Source organism: Muntiacus reevesi, chromosome 15, assembly GCF_963930625.1.
Source record: "Muntiacus reevesi chromosome 15, mMunRee1.1, whole genome shotgun sequence".
In the NCBI taxonomy this organism is placed as follows: Eukaryota; Metazoa; Chordata; class Mammalia; order Artiodactyla; family Cervidae; genus Muntiacus; species Muntiacus reevesi.
In genome coordinates, this window is record NC_089263.1 from 46,992,031 (window position 1) to 47,014,992 (window position 22,962).

General features: G+C 39.1%; 1 pseudogene; it reads right to left on the reverse strand.

The window, feature by feature from the left end:
* Window positions 1-14,245: 14,245 nt before the first annotated feature.
* Window positions 14,246-15,286, reverse strand: LOC136146975 (ornithine decarboxylase pseudogene; annotated as a pseudogene).
* Window positions 15,287-22,962: the final 7,676 nt, after the last annotated feature.

Genomic DNA, 22,962 nt, shown 5'->3' on the forward strand with positions numbered 1-22,962 from the left:
CAAAGGGCTAGTCATTTTTTTTTTTTCTGAAGAACTTGGGCTAGCTGTAGTCTAAATCATTGCTACATATAACTTCAAGAGCTTAAAGAATCTAAAAGCCAATAACAATAAACAAAAGAAATACCATTTTGAACCTTTAGAACTCTAGAATTCAGCCTTTTCTCTCTATAATCACACCTCACAGTTGAATTTTTCCCCCTAGTATAAGAAGGATACTCAAAGCTGGTGCACTGGGATAACCCAGAGTGAGGTGGGAGAGGTGTTCAGGATGGGGGACTCATGTACACCCGTGGCTGATTGATGTCAATGTATGGCAAAAACCACCACAATATTGTAAAGTAATTAGCCTCCAATTGAAATAAATAAATTAAAGAATTTTGGAAAATACAAAACACAGAGGATATTAAAAAATTATTTCAGCTAATATTTCGGTATATATCATCCTAACTATCACAGTCTTAAGAAATTTGTGTACTATGTGAATCTAGCTAGTATTTGTGAGGAATTTAGCTAAAAAACAAATACGAGATAATTCTGGGGGCCTTGTTATCAAATGGATCTGTATCCTGGGAGAAACATGTTTATAATTGAAGAAATGTATATATTACTTAGTTCACATATGCCCTGGGTCTTGTATAGTGAGGGCTTTTGGGTTGCTTACTAGGGAAAATTAGATGCAGGTGATGGTCAGTGTTTTATAAGGTAGGAAATACCTTATATTTATTCTATAGAAATATTATATTGTAAAAAGTAGAATATTTTATTGTAACAATGAGCAAAGAACAAATATAGGTAAGGATGTCTGGAAGGAAAAAAGGCTGGCTAATCTTGAATTGTCCAATGAGTAACTTAGAAAAAACAAAGAACACGTGTGTGGTTATAGGAATTGTACTTTCCCCAATGGTTTTGAGTGGAAAACACTCTTTAGTTGTTTCTCCCTTATATGGATTCTGTACTTTAAATCCTGAAAAGCCACATAATTCTTTTGCTACAACTCTCTGTGCTGCTCTACCTGTATACTTTGCACGTTATAAAATACAGTCATTTTAAGTTAGCGCCTTTAAATTCTGACATATATATTATTGTATTATTATTGGCCAAGGCCTTTGTAAGAGGCTGTTATGAATGAAAATTTTCTTAGTAAAGAGGCACATTTGGAGAACAGCATAAATATTGATTGAAATACAAGCTGGTACAATAAAATTACAATTTCCATGGTTTGAGCAGATATTACAGTTCTGCAACAGTGATGATTTTGTCAAATTTAAATACTCCTAAACAGAATTCTCCTAAATGTTCTTTTGTTTAGGTTAGAGATGGGCATCATATTTAATTGTCCAATTATCTTTTAATGCATCTTTACTAAAGGAGGATATTGTTGAGCAAAACTAGACAGAGGTGATAAACAAAACTTTACAAAATAGTCTTTTTACTTTATTTTACTAAAATAAAAGAAATACTGTAACAATCCTCTTTTGGCTAACAGGGTAAATTATTCTATAACCAAATGAACTCAGTGTACACATGAATAAACATAAATGCATTCATGTGTGCACACACACATGCACACACACACAAAAGCCCATAATATTTAGCCATATTGTCACCTAGTGGAATCCGGCTTGATACAGCTATTACTTTTGCAGCTATTATATAATATAGTTTAGTTGAGTAATGATAATTATAATGAAAGAAATTGGTTTCCTGTAGTTAACCTCTGGCTTAAGTCCCACATTTAACCTGAATACTGATATGGGTATCTGGTCATGACAAATATACCATTTTTTGAAGTTAAAAAGAGTAGAAACCTAAGGATGTTAAATGAATAAGCAGGTCACATTTCTGCTTCTTTAATTGTGCTTTATAATATTATTGCAAGCGAATAGATAATTTCAGATGTTGCTTGCATTATACTCCTGAGACAGACACTGCAACAGTATAGTTGTCAAAGTATTATAAAACTTTCAGTTAACTTTTTGTTAATATAAGCATTTTCTTTGGATGACAAGACCTTTTCAGAGAGAGTAAAAAACAAAGCTATTTTAAAAACAAAACTGAAGGTCACTGCTCTGCCCTGAGGGAGTGGCATGATTTCTATCTTACAGTAGTACTTGGACGTTTTTTAACAAGACACCTTGAAAGACCTCTTTATGTTGGAAAGCAGGAAGCCTCCAGGGTATGGTTTTGAACGAGACTGATGGCTGGACTGCTCAGCATCAGAAATAAACAGTTACTTGTAGGTGGGAGTGAACTCAGGAGAGAAAAAGAATAAGTCAGAAACATGATAGCAAGTGGGGGACAGTAGAGGAATATCAAGAGTGAGAAATTCCTAGGAGAGGGATGATTAAAAGTCTACACTCGGTTTTTGCTGTTTCTTATCAGGAGCTATAATCATCCGTATCTTGATCCATCATATACATCTTCAGTAGTGTCTGTTATATACACAATTTTTTAATGTTATAAATAATTGTATTTTATTTTTAAAATTTAATATTTATTTTATGTTGGAGTATCTTTTTGTTTGTTTGTTTGTTTTGCCACCCTGGTGGTAAACAATCCACTTACCAATGCAAGAGATGCAAGGGACATGAGTGAGATCCCTGGGTCAGGAAGATCCCCTGGAAGAGGAAATGGCAACCAACCCCAGTATACTTGCTTGGAAGATTCCATAGACTGAGGAGCCTTGAAGGGTACGGCCCATGGGGTCACAAAGAGTCAGACATGACTGAACACGCACACACAGTTAATTTACAATGTTGTGTTAGTTTCAGATATATAGCAAAGTGATTCAATTATACATATACATTATCCATTCTTTTCCAGATTCTTTTCCCATATAGATTATTACAGAATACACAAATTTCTTGACTGAATAGTCTTTTTATAAATCAAAGACAAAGACTGTTCAAGAGGGAGGGCACATATGTATACCTATGGCTGATTCATGTTGATGTTTGACAAATAACAACAAAATTCTGTAAAGCAACTATCCTTTGATTAAAAAATAAATACATTAAAAAAAAAAGACTGTATGTTTGAGATGGTGCTGAGCAAAGAAGAGTAGAAATATGTTGGGTCAAACAATTAATGGTGAACACTGAGCAGGAGAAGAGATCATTTTTAGAGGTAATAAAATGCAACCTTTCAAGTTGTGGCAAAAATTCTAAGGGATTGACTTTTCCCTGAACCTGAGATAGGGGTGAGAGGAAATCATAAAGTGAAGAATGACCTTGGCTGACATCTAGATAATCTTGCCTTGGTTGTTTCTGAATTTCCATGCGCAAGCCACTTCTTTTATATTCAAAAACTTAAACAGCAATTTTAAATGGTGAGACATTTTTTCTCTCTTGGTGGAGGCAGTGTGACATTTTTGGGCTCATTGGAGTTTCAGAGTATAATAGGGAATCTTTGAAACATTTCAAAAATTTTAAGCCTAACTAACAAAAATTAAATCACTTTTCATGATAAAGTGGCATGAGCTAACTAATCTGTCAAATATCTCCTCTGTAATAGAATTATATCCATTCAGTTGATAATTCTGTAATGTTATCACATGCTGATAAGAAGCTCTGATTAGCAGTTAGATGTCTTTGATGGAAAAAGAAGGAGAAAACAACTATTAAAAATGTCAGTTGCTATTTCTGCTCCTTCCTCCTGGACTGATGTGAGCTCTCTCATTTGGAATCATCTCTGTTCCTTGAGCAGACAGGCTGCAGAGCAGCAGCAAAGACAGAGACCTTTGACCCCTAAAGGCTACTCCCTCACAGAAGACTGCTTGATTATGAGATGAATGGAGATGGCTTACCTGTCTTGTAACTATAGGCAGATTCTTCAGGAAATCAGTAGACCTATCAATAGAGGCATCTATAAATTTATGGTGATGACTGCAGACACAAGAGTCTGTAGAGATTTCTTATATCTCCATGGGTTGAAGAGAAGAGCATGTGTCAAATAGAACCTGAAGTGGTCATTGTTGTCATCAGCAAAGCAAATTCTCAGCTGAAATTCAAGATTCAATCCATCCTTCAGACCCTAGTGAAGTGAAAGTGAAGTCGCTAAGTCGTGTCCGACTCTGCAATCCCATGGACTGTAGCCTACTGGGCTTCTCCATACATGGGATTTTCCAGGCAAGAGTACCGGAGTGGGTTGCCATTTCCTTCTCCAGGGGATCTTCCCAACCCAGGAAACTTCCTGCATTGCAGGCAGACACTTTACCCTCTGAGCCACCAGAGAAGCCCTCAGAAGAAGCAGATATTTATAACCAAACCTCCCACTGATGCTCCTCCCCACCCTCAACACCCTCCAGGAGAATCGTGCAATATATATGGTCTTTCTGTTGGCCTGTGGGCTTTTCAATTCATATTCATTATTAGAAAAAGATATAGTCTAGAATCTGATTCCTTGATTTTTTCTTTTTAAATAAAAATTTCACCCAATATTTTAAATACCAAGAAAGAGCTAGAAGGAGTGTGATGGTCTGGGAACGATATCTAGTCCCATTTTCATGAATAAACTGTTATAGAACACCTTTCACATACAGAAATGCTAGAAGATGCATAATGATACTTTTTGGATTCTTCCCCCCTCTGAAATATTCACCTTGAGTATAAACATCATCAACTTTATGTACTCTTGCTCGACAGAAAAGGTGTTATATACATATGAAATGAATGTAGAAGTTTCTTTTTTATCTCTAGAGACTTGAGAAACTAGACCTTGAAGGAAGAGGAGGACAGGCAAGGTGTTGGAAAGAAGGATATGGGGAGACACATAGCCCTAGGCTGGGGCCAACAACTGAGACCTTGAATCTGAAGAAATATCTTCTCTTTGTGGGCAGATAGGACTGGAAAACGATCAGTTTTCATCCCAATCCCAAAGAAAGACAATGCCAAAGAATGCTTAAACTATCGCACAATTGTGCTCATTTCACATGCTGGCAAGGTTATACTCAAAATCCTTCAAGGTAAGCTTCAGCAATATGCGAACCGAGAACTGCCAGATGTACAAGCTGGATTTAGAAAAGGCAGAGGAACCAGAGACCAAGTCGCCAACATCTGTTGGATCATAGAGAAAACCAGAGAATTCCAGAAAAAATATACTTCTGCTTCACTGACTACATTAAAGCCTTTGTGTGGATCACAATAAGCTGTGGAAAATTCTTAAAGAGGTGGGAATACCAGACCACCTTAACTGTCTCCTGAGAAACCTGTAAGGCAGGCCAAGAAGCAACAGTTAGAACTGAACGTAGAAAAACAGACTGGTTCCAAATTGGGAAAGAAGTACGTCAATGCTGTGTATAGCCACCCTGCTTATTTAACTTATATGCAGAGTAAAGTAAAGTAAAGTTGCTCAGTCTTGTCTGACTCTTTGCGATCCCATGGACTGTAACCCACCAGGCTCCTCTGTTAATGGAATTTTTCAGGCAAGAATACTGGAGTGAGTTGCCATTTCCTTCTCCAGGGGATCTTCCTGACCCAGGGATTGAACTTAGGTCTCCAGCATTGCAGGCAGACTCTTTACCGTCTGAGCCACCAGGGAAGCAGAATACATGTGAAATGCTGGACTGGATGAAGCTCAAGCTGGCATCAACATTGCTAGGAGAAATATCAACAACCTCAGACATGCAGATGATACCACTCTAATCACAGAAAGCAAAGAGGAACTAGAGAACTTCTTGATGAGGGTAAAAGAGGAGAGTGAAAAAACTGGCTTAAAACTCAACATTCAAAAAACTAAGATCATGGCATCTGGTCCCATCACTTCATGGCAAATAGATAGGGAAAAAGTGGAAACAGTGGCACATTTTGCTTTCTTGGGCTCAAAAATCACTATGGATGGTGACTGCAGCTACAAAATTAAAAGACACTTGCTCCTTGGAAGGAAAGTTATGACAAACCTGGACCCTATGTTAAAAAATAGAGACATCACTTTGCCGACCAAGGTCTGTATAGTCAAAGCTATGGTTTTTCCAGTAGTCATATATAGATGTGAGATTTGGACCAAAAAGAAGGCTGGGCATCAAAGAACTGATGATTTCAAATCGTGGTGCTGGAGAAGACTCTTGAGAATCCCTTGGACTGCAAGGAGATCAAAGCAGTCAATCCTCAAGGAAATCATCCTGAATATTCTTTGGAAGGACTGATGTTGAAGCTGAAGCTCCAATTCTTTGGCCACCTGACATGAAGAACTGACTCCTTAGAGAAGACCTGTATGCTGGGAAAGATTGAAGGCAGAAGGAGAAGGGGATGGCAGAGGATGAGATGGTTGGATGGCATCACTGACTTAGACATGAGTCTGAGCAAGCTCTGGGAGTTGGTGATGGACAGGGAAGCCTGGCATGCTGCAGTCCATGGGGCTGCAAAGAATTGAACACGACTGAGTGACTGAACTGAACTGAACTGATTCTTTGGAGGGACTGACGCAGATGAGCTCAGTACTTTGGCCACCTGATGCGAAGAGCCGACTCATTGGAAAAGACCCTTATGCTAGGAAAGATTGAGGGCAGGAGAAAGGGGCAACAGAGAATGAGATGGTTGGTTGGCATCATCAACTCAATGCACATGAGTTTGAGCAAACTCCAGGAGATAGTGAAGGACAGGCAAGCCTGTGTGCTACAGTCCATGGGGTCGAAAAGAGTTGGACCTGACTTAGTGACTGAATAACAACAATTTATCACCTCAGTTTGGACCTTTGCCCTGGCTCTGAGAGCTCTTAACAATGAATCTTGCAAATATATATATATGTATGTGTGTGTGTGTGTGTGTGTGTGTGTATATATATATATATATATATATATTTACCAGAATTACAGTGCTAAATGAGTCATATATTCTTGTGAGTACCCTAATAAAGAATTATATATATTTTACTTCTAATTTTTAAAAATTTCCATGATAATGACTTTCAAATACATCCATGGAAAAACATCACAGACATTGTTCTCGAAAGTAGCAAATATGACTTCATCACTAATTAATTAGCAATGTCTGCCTTGATATCCCACTGGTGGTGTTTTAAGGACCCTAAATGTTCAAAGTTTGTTCTGTACAAACTTCCATTGTGAATTATGTTCCATAAGTTCAGATCTTACATGTTATAAAGCAGTAGTTAAGATCCTAGTTCTTGAAGTAAAATTCTGGACTTAATACATGGCAGAAATAAGACTTAAATGAATCTTTGGGCATGTCATTTAAATTATTTGAAACCCAGTTATTTCATCATTTGCCACCTACCAAATACTTAACAGATACTACTTATATAGTGTCATTTTTATTGCATTATGCTTCAATTGATTTTAAGACAAATCTATTCCATAAATTAATAAATATTACCCTGTGCTGTTAGTCTTTCTTGGGCAAATATTTAGGGTAATTTGTCTTAGGAATGCATTATGAAGTGATGAATACCCTGATTCATATACTTTAAAATTTTTTAAATTGATCTTGTAAAGAAGAGCAGAGAGTCTTCTGTATTGGAAAAAGAGTTACATTCAATGCTTCAAATTTCTCCAAAATTCTACTGTGGTATATACAATGTTCAAAAAAAAACATGAATTAATATCTCTTTGGTACATAGAGACCTTAGGAAAGAAAGCATTTAGATTAATAGCCAAGTTATTTGCTATTCCCTCACAGATAAAATATTGAAAACAGGGAAATGAGTACAAGCAAAGAAAACCTGGCCTGTACTGGCTGAAATGTACAGATTAACCCTATTTCATGTATTGCCAGTTGTGGCAAGTAATGCCTGTGGTAAAGGCAGGGATCTGTGCGCAGGTTAATATTTCAACTGTCCAGATTTATGACATTGGTGGAGAGCAGGAAAGCAGCTGTGCTTGGAGAAATGTCTGAGATGTGAGGAAGGTTGGAGTTAGTGTTATTTGACTAAGAGGATGATATTTGAAGATAATTATTTGTGTTGCCCTGAGAAGCTACAGGGATGTGTACTGAGGAATAAAGTCATGGTGGAGAGTTCTGACAAAACGTGGTCTACTGGAAAAGGGAATGCCAAACCACTTCAGTATTCTTGCCTTGAGAATCCCATGAACAGTATGAAAAGACAATAAGGTAGGACACTGAAAGATGAACTCCCCAGGTCAGTAGGTGCCCAATATGCTACTGGAGATCAGTGGAGAAATAACTCCAGAAAGAATGAAGGGATGGAGCCAAAGCAAAAACAACACACAGGTGCAGATGTGACTGGTGATGGAAGCAAGGTCTGATGCTGTAAAGAGCAATATTGCATAGGAACCTGGAATGTTAGGTCCATGAATCAAGGCAGATTGGAAGTGGTCAAAGCAAGAGTGAACATTGACATTTTTAGGAATCAGCAAACTAAAATGGACTGTAATGGGTGAATTTAAGTCAGATATCCATTATATCTACTACTGTGGGCAAAAATGCCTTAGAAGAAATGGAGTAGCCATCATAGTGAACAAAAGAGTCCAAAATGCAGTATTTGGATGCAGTCTCAAAAATAACAGAATGATCTCTGCTCATTTCCAAGGCAAACCATTCAGTATCATGGTAATCTAAGTCTATGCCCTGACCAGTAATGCTGAAGACACTGAAGTTGAATGGTTCTATGAAGACTGACAAGACCTTCTAGAACTAACACCCAAAAAAGTTGTCCATTTCATTAAAGGGGCTGCTACTGCTAAGTCCCTTCAGTCGTGTCCGACTCTGTGCGACCCCATAGACGGCAGCCCACTAGGCTCTTCTGTCCCTGGGATTCTCCAGGCAAGAACACTGGAGTGGGTTGCCATTTCCTTCTCCAATGCTGAAAGTGTAAAGTGAAAGTGAAGTCGCTCAGTCGTGTCTGACTCTTAGCGACCCCATGGACTGCAGCCTACCAGGCTCCTCCAACTATGGGATTTTCCAGGCAAGAGTACTGGAGTGGGGTGTCATTGCCTTCTCCGTCATTAAAGGGAACTGGAGTGCAAAAGGAGGACATCAAGAAATACCTGGTGTAACAGGCAAATTTGGCCTTGGAGTACAAAATGAAGCAGGGCAAAGCCTAATAGAGTTTTGCCAACTCTATTAGCCAAGAGAATACACTGGTCCTAGCAAACACCCTCTTGCAACAACACAAGAGAGGACTCTACACATGGACATCACCAGAGTGCCTAATGAACTATGGACAGATGTTCATGACATTATACAGGAGACAGGGAGCAAGAGCATCCTCAAGAAAAAAAATGCAAATAGGCAAAGTGGTTGTCTGAGGAGGCCTTACAAATAGCTATGAAAAGAAGAGAAGCAAAAGGCAAAGAAGAAAAGGAAAGATATACCCATTTGAATGCAGAGTTCCAAAGAATATCAAGGAGAGATGAGAAAACCTTCCTCAATGATCAGTGCAAAGAAATAGGGGAAAGCAATATAATGGGAAAGACTAGAGATCTCTTCAAGAAAATCAGAGATACCAAGGGAATTTTCATGCATAGATTGGCACAAAAAAGGAGAGAAATGGTATGGACCTAACAGAAGCAGAAGATATTAAGAAGAGGTGGGAAAAACACACAGAACTGTACAAAAAAGATCTTCATGACCCAGATAATCACGATGGTGTGATCACTCACCTAGAGCCAGACACCTTGGAATGTGAAGTCAAGTGGGCCTTAGGAAGCATCACTATGAACAAAGCTAGTGGAGGTGATGTATTCCTGTTGAGTTATATCAAATCCTAAAAGATAATGCTGTGAAAGTGCTGCACTCAATGTGCCAGGAAATTTGGAAAACTCAGCAGTGGCCACAGGACTGGAAAAGGTCAGTTTTCATTCCAATCCCAAAGAAAGGCAATGCCAAAGAATGCTCAAACTACTGAACAATTGCATTCATCTCACATTCTAGCAAAGTAATGCTCAAAATTCTCTAAGCCAGGCTTCAGCAATATGTGAACCATGAACTTCCAGATGTTCAAGCTGGTTTTAGAAAAGGCAGAGGAACCAGAGACCAAATTGCCAACATCCACTGGATCATTGAAAAAGCAAGAGAGTTCCAGAAAAACATCTCCTTCTGCTTTATTGACTATGCCAAGCCTTTGACTGTGTGGATCACAACAAACCGTGGAAAATTCTGAAAGATATGGGAATACCATTTCTCCTGACCTCCTCTTGAGAAATCTGTATGCAAGTCAAGAAGCAACAGTTAGAAATGGACATGGAACAACAGGCTAGTTCCAAATAGGGAAAGGAGTATGTCAAGGCTATATATTGTCACCCTGCTTATTTAACTTACAGCAGAGTACACCATGAGAAACGCTGGGATGGATGAAGCACAAGTTGGAATCAAGATTACCAGGAGAAACATCAATAACCTCAGATATGCAGATTACAGCACACTTATGGCAGAAAGCGAAGAATTAAAGAGCCTCTTGATGAGTGTGAAAGAGGAGAGTGGAAAAACTGGCTTAAAAATTGACATTCAGAAAACTAAGATCATGGCATCTGGTTCCATCACTTCATGGCAATAGATTGGGAAAGAGTGGAAACAGTGAGACTTTTTTTTTGGGAGGGGGGCTCCAAAATCGCTGCAGATGGTAACTGTAGCCATGAAATTAAAAGACGCTTGCTTCTTGGAAGGGATGTTATGACCCACCTAGATAGCATATTAAAAAGCAGAGACATTACTTTGCCAACAAAGGTCCATCTAGTCAAAGCTATGGTTTTTCCATTAGTCATATATGGATGTGAGAGTTGGACTATGAAGAAAGTTGAGAGCCGAAGAATTGTTGCTTTTGAACTGCGATTTTGGAGAAGACTCTTGAGAGTTCCTTGGACTGCAAGAAGATACCACCAGTCCGTCCTAAAGGAAATCAGTCCTGAATCTTCATTAGAAGGACTGATGCTGAAGCTGAAGCTCCAATACTTTGGGCACCTGATGCAAAGAACTGACTCATTTGAAAAGACCTTGATGCTGGGAAAGATTGAAGTTGGGAGGAGAAGGGGATGACAGAGGATGAGATGGAATGATAGTATCACTGACTCAGTGGACAGGAGTTGAGTAGTCTCTTGGAGTTGGTGATGGACAGGGAGGCCTGGTGTGCTGCAGTCCATCAGGTTGCAAAGAGTCAGACAGGACTACGCAACTGAAATGAACTGAACTGAAGGTGTAAATAACTTGAGGCTGACTGGCAGGCAAAGAATTTATCATTTTACTTCCCACATTGGTGAATAATGATTTATGCATTACAGGTCTTTATTAACTATTTAGTGAACTGAATTGAAAAACAATAACCCAGTTTGCAACTCAAATTTATGCTAATGTTCATAAGTTCAGCTACTAATGTCCACTGATTAAAATCACTGAAGCCCTTTGAAATTTTTATGTAATTAAAAATGAGGAAAACAATGAAAAGATACTGAGAGGTTCAGCTTATTCAGTGTGGAGTTTGCCAAATGATCCCCTCTAACTTTATTTGGTGAATATGATTACAGAGTGCTGGGGAGGAAAGCTGGGAGAGGATGGTGTGGTAGAAATTGCCCCATGAATCACTTTTTTGGGATTTCACTTGACAAACATATATACTGAAAACTTCCAGGTGATTTCTAATTTTTAAGGTATTTTAGGCTTCTTAATTTTATATAACTAGATGTTTCTTTAAATATTTAATAATTTAAGGCAGTTGCTAAATTTAAAATGACTTTCTGTATAAATTTGAGTAATTTGAGGTATTTTTAGTATTGACTTTTAATTCTCTTTTTAAAACTGAAAATTTCAGATATAATATATTTTTTCTTATATTCCTTTAGAATAGTTAACTTTCTCTGTCATCTATATGAGCCAAAGAATATATTGATATGGGTTACATCCCAGCTTCTAGGGGCTATTATTGTATTATAGCTGCCCTGTTTTGTCATTCAAAAATATTATACTTTGACTCCAGCGAATTACTTTTATATGCCATTTCAATGTTAGTAACAGATTAAAAGAGGATAATGTGAAATAAGAGAGTAAATTCTTTTAGAAATATTCTTGGTTTAGCTTTGGGTTTTATTCATTACTTTGGTCAAAATAGCCTCAGCTTGATCTTTTTATGTGTGTATTATCTATTTTTAATATATCTGAGACTGAAAGAATAAAGCTTAAGTTTTCAGAAGCAGCCAAATAATCGCACTTTGAATTTATAAAATCTTTTCTTTTTAAGCTGACAGCTGATGAGACATTTGCATTTGAACCTGGCAACATGTAAATTTGAAAGTTCGAATGAACAAGATTGTGAATTAAATGAAGGAGAAAAATATTACTCTTAAAGTTTTTTGGAAACCATTAAATAGGATTACAAACCAATTTATTCTTTAGGCAAATGTTACTTTATCATCTTTTTCAGATCCTTATAACTTTTCTTCAGATTTTTTCCATAAGCTTATCTAATCTTTAGCTGTGATTTTTAATAAATGTTTCTGCTTAGGAATGTATTACAGGTCTTATATCAAGGTCTGGTTATAGATTTGGTTTTACAACTTTTTCCCAGTTTGAATTAAATGATCAAGCCCAATAATTTGGAAGATAGTGTAAAGATAAATTACCAACTGAGCTATCAGGGAAGCCCAAATTTTAAATTAGTTACAGATAATGTCAATTTAGTCGCCTTTCCAAATGTTTCAATGGTATCCATGGTGGGAGATTAAGCACAATATCAGATATGAACTAAATTTGGTATTTCTACAGAAACGTGAAGACTTTTGTGAATATTAATTAGTAGTTACATGGTTGGTGGCTCAGTGGTAAAAAAGAAGTCACCTGTCAATGCAGGAGATGTGACTTTAATCCTCTGGGTAGAGAAGGAAATGGCCACTGTTATGCCCAATGTCTGAATCCCTGAGCGGGAAGAGAGAAGGCTTCCAAGACAATGCAACTCGCAAAAAAAGGGAAGTTTATTGCTGACTCGAGTCAGGGCTTCTGCTGCAACCAACGCAGTGGTGCAGGGTCAGAAAGTCCTGAGCCCAAGCTGTTACCCAAATTTATAGGGTGTGCATAAGCAGTTGGTAGCTGGCTTAAGTGGATTGGTTACATGTTTGCAAAGCAATTTTATTGGTCCAGACTTTCACGGGCTTTTTTTCAAACTTGGGCGTTCGCAGGCTTTTTAGCTTTCCCCTGATAGGTTCCCTCTTTCTTACTAGGTGCATGTTGATTGGCTGGCTCCAGGTGGCCTGATAATCATGTTACCCTGGACAACCAGGCCTACCTAATCTAGGCTGCCTGTCATGGCATTAGCCCTGGCAGCCTCACAGCCACCCACTCCAGTATTCTTGCCTGGAAATCCCACAGAGGAGCTTGGTGAACTACAGTCCATGGGGTCACAAAAGAGTTGGGCACGACTCAGAGACTAAACACCATCACCGCCACCACATTACATGGTTGCTAAGTTGCTTAATACTGGTTTTGAGGATACCTTTTTTCACATATTACATTATTATTATTAGTTTTAATGTGAGGATACTTTATTCCTTTTTGTTAAAACCAGCTGCAACACTAAGCTTCTGGCCCATCCTGCCAATACACAGCCACAAAGGCTTGCTCAGCAGTTGAAGCCTTTAGTAGCATGTTTGAAAAGTGAATAAAAATCCGTATAAAACAAATATTCAAATAGTTTTGTTGGAGGAGTGTGTAATTTCCTCAGTTCTGTCTCGTTGCAGCAAAAATTTGAAGCCATGGAAGGACCAGTGTTACAGTTCCAGGTTACAGTTCAGTTTTATTTGGCAAGCAAAGGAAAATACATCCTCGAGGCGCGAGGGTGGGCCAACCCAAAAGACGCAAAAAGAGAAATCCCCAGCTCAATTTTGGCTCCTCTTTTTATATGCTTTTTCTTCTCCCTCTGAGCCTACCCTATGTAAATTAGGCTAGCCAGGAGGGCTGTTTGTTTTACTTGAGGTCTTCACTCTGGTCCTCGGACCTTCCTTTGTTCTATTTTCACCGGCTTTTCCCTTTGTCTTTTAGCCATGGCCATTCTGGACTCTTTTTCCTATTCTAACTACCTAACAGTTTCCACAGGAACACAAATAAGTGTGACCCCATCTCCCAGTCTTCCACACTGGTGCACCTGTGCCAACCCTACTCATATACATCTCAAAACTAGCAGTAATTAAGTAAGTGCTAGTTGCTCAGTCGTGCCTGACTCTGCGACCCCATGGACTGCAGCCCACTAGGCTCCTCTGTCCATGAGATTTTCCCCAATTAAGTTAAATGGTCCCCCCAAAACCTTTAAATCAAGCTAAACTCAAAGTTAACAGCTACAGGAGTGGTAACTACATGTTAACATGAGTGGGAGCGCAGTCTGCCAAATGCTGCTCTCCCAGGCACAGGGCAGGGTGCAGGGGGCTGACATCCCGCTCCTCCACTCTGGTTGAGGAGTCCTGGTTTTGGATCTGCTTCATCAGTTGCCATGTTGGTCCTGGCATCACACACTAGACGGTGGGTCTCTGGAATCCACTGAAGGTAGAAGCAGCAGCGACAGTGTAAGCACCCATGTTCTCAAAGAGCATCCAGTTGCCCACACGCAGGGTACAGTGCTCAACAATGTGATCCAGGCCATCACAGATTGGTCTCCAGATGCTGGATGAATAATACTTCTCGTCTGGTTTGGATCTCTTCTGCAAAAGACTGTGTGTGTGTGATCCTAAAAAATGCAGTTAAATGACCCATATACTCCATCGTTCATGTAATACATAACTGTTCACTCGACTCCTCTTCATCATCAGAGGCTGTCTGTTCCTTTAATATGAGTTTTTTGGCAATGATATTAACTGTGAGTGTGAAAGCTGATGCAACATAGTATCTGCCCAGCTCAGGTATGATTCTCACTCCAGAGTCTGATGGAAAATACTTATCCAGTGCTGGGTTGATTACACTGGTGATCTCCAAATTTAAGCTTTACATCCTCAGATCCAGGAAAGTCACCACCAATATCAAGCAGATACATGTTGAAACCAACCTTAGCTCCTATGTCAAAGACACAGCAGGCATCAGAGATCACCTGCACGAAGGTCTCAGGATCAGTACAGCCACTTTCCACATGGAAGTTGACACCAATGACATCAATATCTAGCTCTTTTACCCATTCCAAAAGAAGCCTGCGGCACCAAATTTGACACTGAGGTGACAGACTGCTTTGGAATCATCAGTGGCAATCTGCAAAACCAACTTGGCCTTTGGATGTGCCCTGGGAACTTTCATCAACTCAACTTCACTATCAAAAGTCATCATCTGTACCCCATTACTGACAGTGTACTTAATCTGAGACACTTGTTTACATGGATTTGCATAGGTAATCCTCTCTGGAAGCACCCCGAGACAGCACCAATTGTATTTCATTCTTGCTAGCACAGTCAAATCCTGTCCCAATGGCAGCTGGCATCTTCACTATGGTTCTACTATCATTGTATTTGACTGCAAAAAAAAAAAAAAAAAAAAAAAAATGGGGGTGACCCAAGGAAGGGCTTTAAAACCATCTCAGATGTTTCTTTAGAATGTCTCCCAGGTCTGCAACATAGAAGGCATGCTTATCATCATCAGAAGAAACTTCATTAATTTTTTGGTCCAGAATGTCCTTGGCAGTAAAGCCTTCATTCAAGAAATGGCAGTCAAACTCTTAATTACTAAAGCTGTTACTGGTTTCTTGATGTCTTTTTGAAACACAACAAACTGCAAATAGGGTCAGTCAGTCAGTCAGTCAGTTGAGTTGCTCAGTCATGTCTGACTCTTAGAGATTCCATGGATGGCAGGTCACCAGGCTGCCCTGTCCATCACCAACTCCTGGAGTTTACCCAAACTCATGTCCATTGAGTTAGTGATGCCATCCAACCATCATCCTCTGCCCACCCCTTCTTCTACCCTCAATCTTTCCCAACATCAGGTTCTTTTCAAATGAGTCAGCTCTTCGCATCAGGTAGCCAAAGTATTGGAGTTTCAGCTTCAACATCAGTCCTTCCAATGAACACTCAGGACTTATCTCCTTTAGGAAGGACTGGTTGGATCTCCTTGCAGTCCAAGGGACTCTCAAGGTATAAACAAATATGGAAAACTTAGATGTGGAATTTAAAGGGATTATGTCAACTTGTCACAAAGGCAATTCTCCAGGAATTTCAAGTCCCACTGAAGATGCGTGTGCCCTCCGTGCAGCAGTGGAAACGTTCAATAAACACACAAACTTCTGTCCACCTCAGAGCGCAGGGGCGCGGCGGGCAGACTCCATTGAGAGGATATTGTGCAGCTTAGCATGCCAGACCACCTGGCCTCCCGCGGAGGACCACTGGCCGAGGGGGCACCGGAGCGCTGGCAGAGGGGTGGAGGTGGCGGAGGCTGAGGAGGCTGACAAAAGCATATATTGCATTTTGATGAAAAACAAAAAATAGACAATATTATTAACCTCTTGAATTAAAAGTATAATTAGAAAAGATCCCCCCCTAAAACTTGATGGTTAAATTGTTCAATTTAGCTAAAATATAGAGTGGGGAAATATTTTGAGGCACACTAAATAATTTTAAAGTCTGACCACAACATTTCCTTTTCTTCTTGCCTCCCATTCATACCAATTTACTGTTCCTTCCGTTTCCATAACTTACGAGACTATGAAAATCATTTTGGTATTTTACCACTGGGGGATGGTAGAGCTCGTTTGTCAAATTGTATGCTGCTTTAACACTTGAGTCTTCCTAATCTTAAAATGAATATGGAGATATTTGGTTGAATGAGGTTTCAGAACGAATTATTTTATGACTTTTTAGAGTGAAGGAAGACAGAAATTACCCATTAGTCAAAAAATACTGAATTTGTTTCTGAAGCTTCTGTAGTTTTTATGGGCTCTATATAGTTAAGTAATTGATCAACTTGAACAAGTTAACAACAGCCAGCAAGATTGAAACCTTCAACTCTACAGTCACAATATACTGGATTCTGCAAAAATGGATCCTTCATTGGTTTAGCCTGAGATGACACCATTATACCTGTCAACACCTTGATTGCAACTGATGAGACTCTATGCAGAGGATATATGTGAGACATGCCCAGCCCTTTTCTCACAGAAGCAGAAAAAGTGGATGTTCTTTTAAGCTGCCAATTTTGTTAATCCTAATATGGGTGTTTATATTTATATCTATAGAATGCCTATATCACTGTGTGTGTAGAGCTTGAAGGCATCTGTATTAGAGTTCTCCAGAGAAGCAGTGCCAATATGATATGTGTGTGTGTGTATTTATATGGACTGGATGTGTATATATTCTTTCTCTCTTCTGCCATAGGTCTACAGGGAGAGATAGAGGTGGATTGATTAATTTACCTTAAGGAATTGGCTCATGTGAAGGTGGACATTGCCAAGTTCAAAATCTTAAGGGGTCAGACTGGAATGTTGGAGACTCAGGGAAGAGTGACAGTTCAAGTCCAAAGGCAGTCTGCTGACAGAATTCATTCTTGCTTAGGAGAGGTCATTTTCTGTCCTATTACAGCATCCAGCTGAGGGCCACTGTCATTACAGAGGGCAATCTATTAATACTTTATTCAAGGTTAATCAATTTAAGTGTTCACCTCATCCAAAAACCACCCTCACAGAAACATACAGAATAATATTTGATCAAATATCTGGGTACCATGGTCAAGTTGACACATAAAATTAAGCATCATGAGTTCACCCCTAATCAACTTGACATTCATACACATCTCCTTAAACTGTACTTCATCTCCAAATAAAGACAATAACAGGGTCATACTTCTGTCTAACATACTATAGCTATCTTAAATACAACTGAAAACTCACTGTTTCTCCAGAAGAGGATGCAAAGTCCTTGGGTGATATTTACTTTTGTCCTTGATATTCCATAACTTAAGACACGAAGACGCAAAGTGATGGCACTTGAATAGTACAGTATAAGGTCAATATATTTTAAGTTACATGATAAGGGGATAAAAGAGGGGAGACACGCAAAGATATTTATGTAATACACAATCATACTGATAACAGAATAAGGCAGACATACTCATGACAATTAGAGTTTTCACTTCTGTAACTAGTCACATGGTCATAGTCTTAGTCCCTCAGTCGTGTCTGACTCTTTGTGGCCCCGTGGACTGTAGTCCTCCAGGCTCCTCTGTCCATGGGGATTCTCCAGGCAAGATTACTGCAGTGGGCTGCCATGCCCTCCTCCAGAGGATCTTCCCAACCCAGAGATGAAACTGTGTCTTTACTTTCGTGAATCAGCAGGCAGGTTCTTTACCCCTAGCGCCACCTGGGAAGCCCTCTTTGCCTGGTGGGGTGACTCAAAGCTACTCTCCTGAAGGTCCAGGCCACTAGTAGTACTGCTTGGATTGGATTGTTGTTGGTTCTTACTGAGTTTAATCCCAGGTCATTGTTACACTAAGAGATGTCGTAAGGGATCTCCTGTATTTGAGACATACTTTTCCTTACCTCCATTTTAGAGCAGTCTTCCCATTCCTTCTTGGTTGTCAGGCCCAGTCAGCCTAGCTGGAACTGTAACTCCCTTTTCTTGCCTGTTGATTCAGAGGCAGAAGGAACCCAACGTGGCCAGGTGACTGTCTTAACTTCTACTTCAGTGGAATCATTGTTGTGTTTCCTGGTAGATGCATTCCTCCCTTTGGAAGTGACATCTAGATCAGCAGAATATGAGGTCTAGGAGATAGCAAGCAACAGTTTTGCTAGTGGGTCACTTGGGATAGTAGTGAAGGGTGCCACTCCCCTTCTGACCTCTTGATTCCTGGCCCTGTGAATCCTGGCTATAGAAGAAACAGTACTATATGTCAGACACTGATTCAGGACATGTACATCCTCCTGGAGAATCTTGCCACAGTCCTGAAAGGTATCACCATCTAGGTGATACTCTAACAGGGTCTTCAAAAGGCCATTCTACCAACTCAATTGCTTCAGGATGGTGGGGAACATGACAAGGCCAGTGAATTACATGAGCATGGGTTCATTTTCAGATAGCATTTGCTATGAAATGAGTTCTTTGATCAGAAGCAATGCTATTTTGGGACCCCTTCCCCCAAACCCCTTTCTCCCACCCTGGTCCTTCCTCAGCTTTAGAGAATCTTTCTCTTCCAGATTATTTTCCTTTTATTCCTATATGCCTTATGGCTGGTGCTATGTGGTGATTTGTTCTTGCTTCGTCCTGGAAGCCAACATCAGGGACACTTCTTTTGGATCACCAAAATGAAGACAAACTCTTATAATACATTTTTCATTCAATGAAATCTTTTTTTCCCCAGCTTCTTGATTATAAATTCAGTGGTCAGAATTTGAAAATCAGTGAACCTTGCACTTGAAATAATGCAAACCTCAAAAACTTTCTTAAATAGAATCTTAAAATTGGTTCTCCTGAAAGCATATTTGTTCTATAATATTTTCCTCTAAAAACCTTTAAGAATTACACATTGCCTATTGCTAAATTGTGGCATGAACTTTGTAGCCCATGCCTTTCTACTATTATTTTCCGGAATGCTCTTTTTCCATTCTTTCATCTCTACACACACATACCCATACATACATACACTGCCTGCCGCCCTCCCCACCCTCCACCCCACACACACCCTCCCTTCTTGCTCTTGAGATACCCACTATTCTTTAGGCTCCATTTCATTTCTAATTTTTCCATGAAGCCATTTCCAATTCCCTGAGTAAATGTTACTCTATTTTTCTTTCAACCTTCATAGCGTGGTTTGTTCCTCTCTTATGGTATTTCTCGTAATCTTTTCTTAAATTCACTGTTTCTTATCTTCTTTATTAGATCATAAGCTATTTGAAGGCAGGGATTGGACTGCTCTGATTCTGGCATTATTTAGGATCTAGATCACTGACGTGAACATAATAGGTTAGTCCATAGATGATTACAGGATTAAAATGAATGAACGCCTTTTAGCCATGCTCAAGACTCTGCCAAAAATGAGCTGATGTTATCTCAAAAGGGATTTTCAGTGCACTTGGTCACGAAGGAGTTTTCACTTGTGTGTGGAAAATGAAAACATAAAGGTAAGATAGTGAGTCTTCCACAAAGTTAATTGTAACCAATTTAAAGGAAAGCCTTTTATTTTGGGTTGCTCCCCTTTCTACCTGTTGAAGATTTTTTCTTTCTTTTATGGTGGTTGGAAGTGCTTATTTTTTAGAAGAATAAAACCTTAGAAGTGGTAGATTAGACTCTCCATTTTTTTTTTTATCTCACTTTTATTTTTTAATGGTCTGTGATTTTTAAAGTTTTGGGAACTTCTGCTTCCCAAGATCACCAAACAAAAGAGTGGAAGGATTCTGATAAAACTGGTTATGATGAAAGAAAAATGGACTAAATATAGGGAAAGTAATGGCAGTGGGAGCATTCCTAGTAACTAGTTATGCAACATTTGTCTCAACCCTGTGCAATTAAGATAAACACAGTTAAGATTAAGGGCTTCCCAATTTGTGCTCATGGTAAAGAATCTGCCTTCCAATGCAGGAGAGACAAGAGATGCAGCTTTGATCCCTGGGTCAGGAGGATCCCCTGGAGGAGGAAATGGCAACCCACTCTATTGTTCTTGCCTGGAAAATTCCATGGAAACAGGAGCCTGGTGGGCTATAGTCCATGGGGCCAAAAAGAGTTGGACACAACTGAGCACCCAAATAAGTAATTAAGTTGTGAAATGTTTTCGTTTGTGGTATAGTCTAAAAGGAAGAGATTTTGTATTAGTTACTGGTAGTACCTCTTTGTATCTTTAGCATTAACGGTTATTTCCTTTAGAGCCCTCTATAACCCAGAGAAAGCCCATGCCTTTCCTAGAATCTGAATTACACAGTGTTCCTCATCCTTCTGGTGACATTGATTTGATGGTGTATCGTAAACTGTCCAGCAGGAGTTTTATTGTCAGTTTAAAATGAAATAATAGCATTGGCAGCGGAATGCCAGTTAGGTATTTGTATGAGTGATTCCAGCTAAAAGGATATGCTGACACTATTTGGTTTTTGTTACACTCTGGTCAGGTGAGAGGGTGAACTTTAAGTCCGAAGCATCCTTATGTGAATATTCTATATGAAGGATTATTTCTGTAATGCGAAATTACTTTTCACTTTGCATGAATCACATCAAATCAAATGAAAGCGATTGCATTAATTCCTCGGGTGATTACACATCTACTCTGTGTGAAGACATGTTGCCAAAATACTGCATTGCATAAGGATTTGCAAAATCCTGGAGGAGAGTAGGGTTAGATCTGGAAGAGTAAAATTAGCTACTTTGTTTTTCTCTCCTCTGTCATTTTCATTAAGAAAATGAAAAATTGCACAGGCCACATGCATTTTAGAGTTGATGAAATTTGTCGTCTGTCCCTGACCCACTCCACGTTCCCTTAGTGTCTGAATGCAAGTTCCTACAAGCAATAGGAATTTCCATTTTACCTCTCAGGCCCAGTGGCATCTGCTAATAAGGTACTACCCCTGGTCTTCTCTCCTAGGAAGTGAGTGTCACAGGCTCCTGAATGAACTTTTTCTTCTTTATTTCTGTTCTAGTAAAACCTTACTCTTTAGGATAGTTGATTTGAGTTAGATGCTAGCAAAAAAAAGCAGTAAAATAAATTTCACACTAAGAAGCCATTACTAATAGCTAAGAATGGGTTAGGTATTGCAAGTTCAATTTGTAAAACCAAAAAATGGACTGGCCAATGTTGGGCTCACAGGAAATAGATTCTGATAGGGATCCTTCCTAAACTGCCTAAAGTCATCCATCAGAGATAAGCTTGAGATATAGGCTGTCTTCCTGAATTAAAAATTGAATGGATTCCTGTATAAAGCAGAGATATTGCTCTGTATCTAAAGATGATTTTAGTCTGTGGAGAATATCCTTAATGTGGGAGATGAATGGAACTCGTGAAAACTCACCTGCTGCTGCTGTTGCTGCTAAGTCACTTCAGTTGTGTCTGACTCTGTGCGATCCCATAACTGGCAGCCCACCAGGCTCCCCCATCCCTGGGAGTCTCCAGGCAAGAACACTGGAGTGGGTTGCCATTTCCTTCTCCAATGCATGAAAGTGAAAAGTGAAAGTGAAGTCGCTCAGTCATGTCTGACTCTTAGCAACCCCATGGACTGCAGCCTACTAGGCTTCTCTGTCCATCGGATTTTCTAGGCAAGAGTACTGGAGTGGGATGCCATTGCCTTCTCCAGTAAGGGCCAATTGAGAACCCTCACTGACAGTAGAAACAGTATTTTGAAATGGGGTCCTTGTCTAGATCCATTTAAAATAAGAAATAGATGATCAAAAGGAACAAAAAAAATGGAACGAAGGAGAGAGAATTGATGGTTTTAAATGTATCAAGTCTTTAAATACAGGGTAGGACACTAGTGTTTAAAATATGAAAGACATGGTCTAGAACTCAGAAAGTTCATCTTGAGGGAGTAGGTCTGCAACTAGAGAGTTACTTTATAAATATGTGATAAATGCTACGATAGAAAAAATTGAAAGTATTCTGAGAGCTCAAAGTAGTACCTAGTCTAGATAGGGAGTAGCAAAACAAAGTGCTATATTCTGGAAAGGTTTTATTTTGGTAAAATAATATTAACTGAGTTTTGGAGGCTGAATAAAGATTAACTAGAAGAATATAAAAGATCTCTCCTACTCTTGCTCTCTATCTTAACTGGAAAGTCATTAACCCTGAATTAGTCTTTGTTGTTGATTTTTAAAGTATTTTCTAAGCTTACATGCATAATACAGGATAAATTAAAGGTTGAAAAAGAAAATGGTGTAAAGGAAAAAAGCTTTAAGAATCCTTTTGCATACCCAACAGTGTATACATTTTGGTAATTATGAGTTCAATTACTCATGTACATTTTCACCAGTCCCATAAATGACAAAGGAGAAGAGAATAGTAAATTCAGCCAGAAACTATTTAAAGTGGTTCAGCACTCATTAACTACAAAAACTAAATGAAAACAAGTGAGGTACATTAGGAACTTGGATTCAAGACACAGGAATGGATCTGCAATACAGTCTCTACTTGG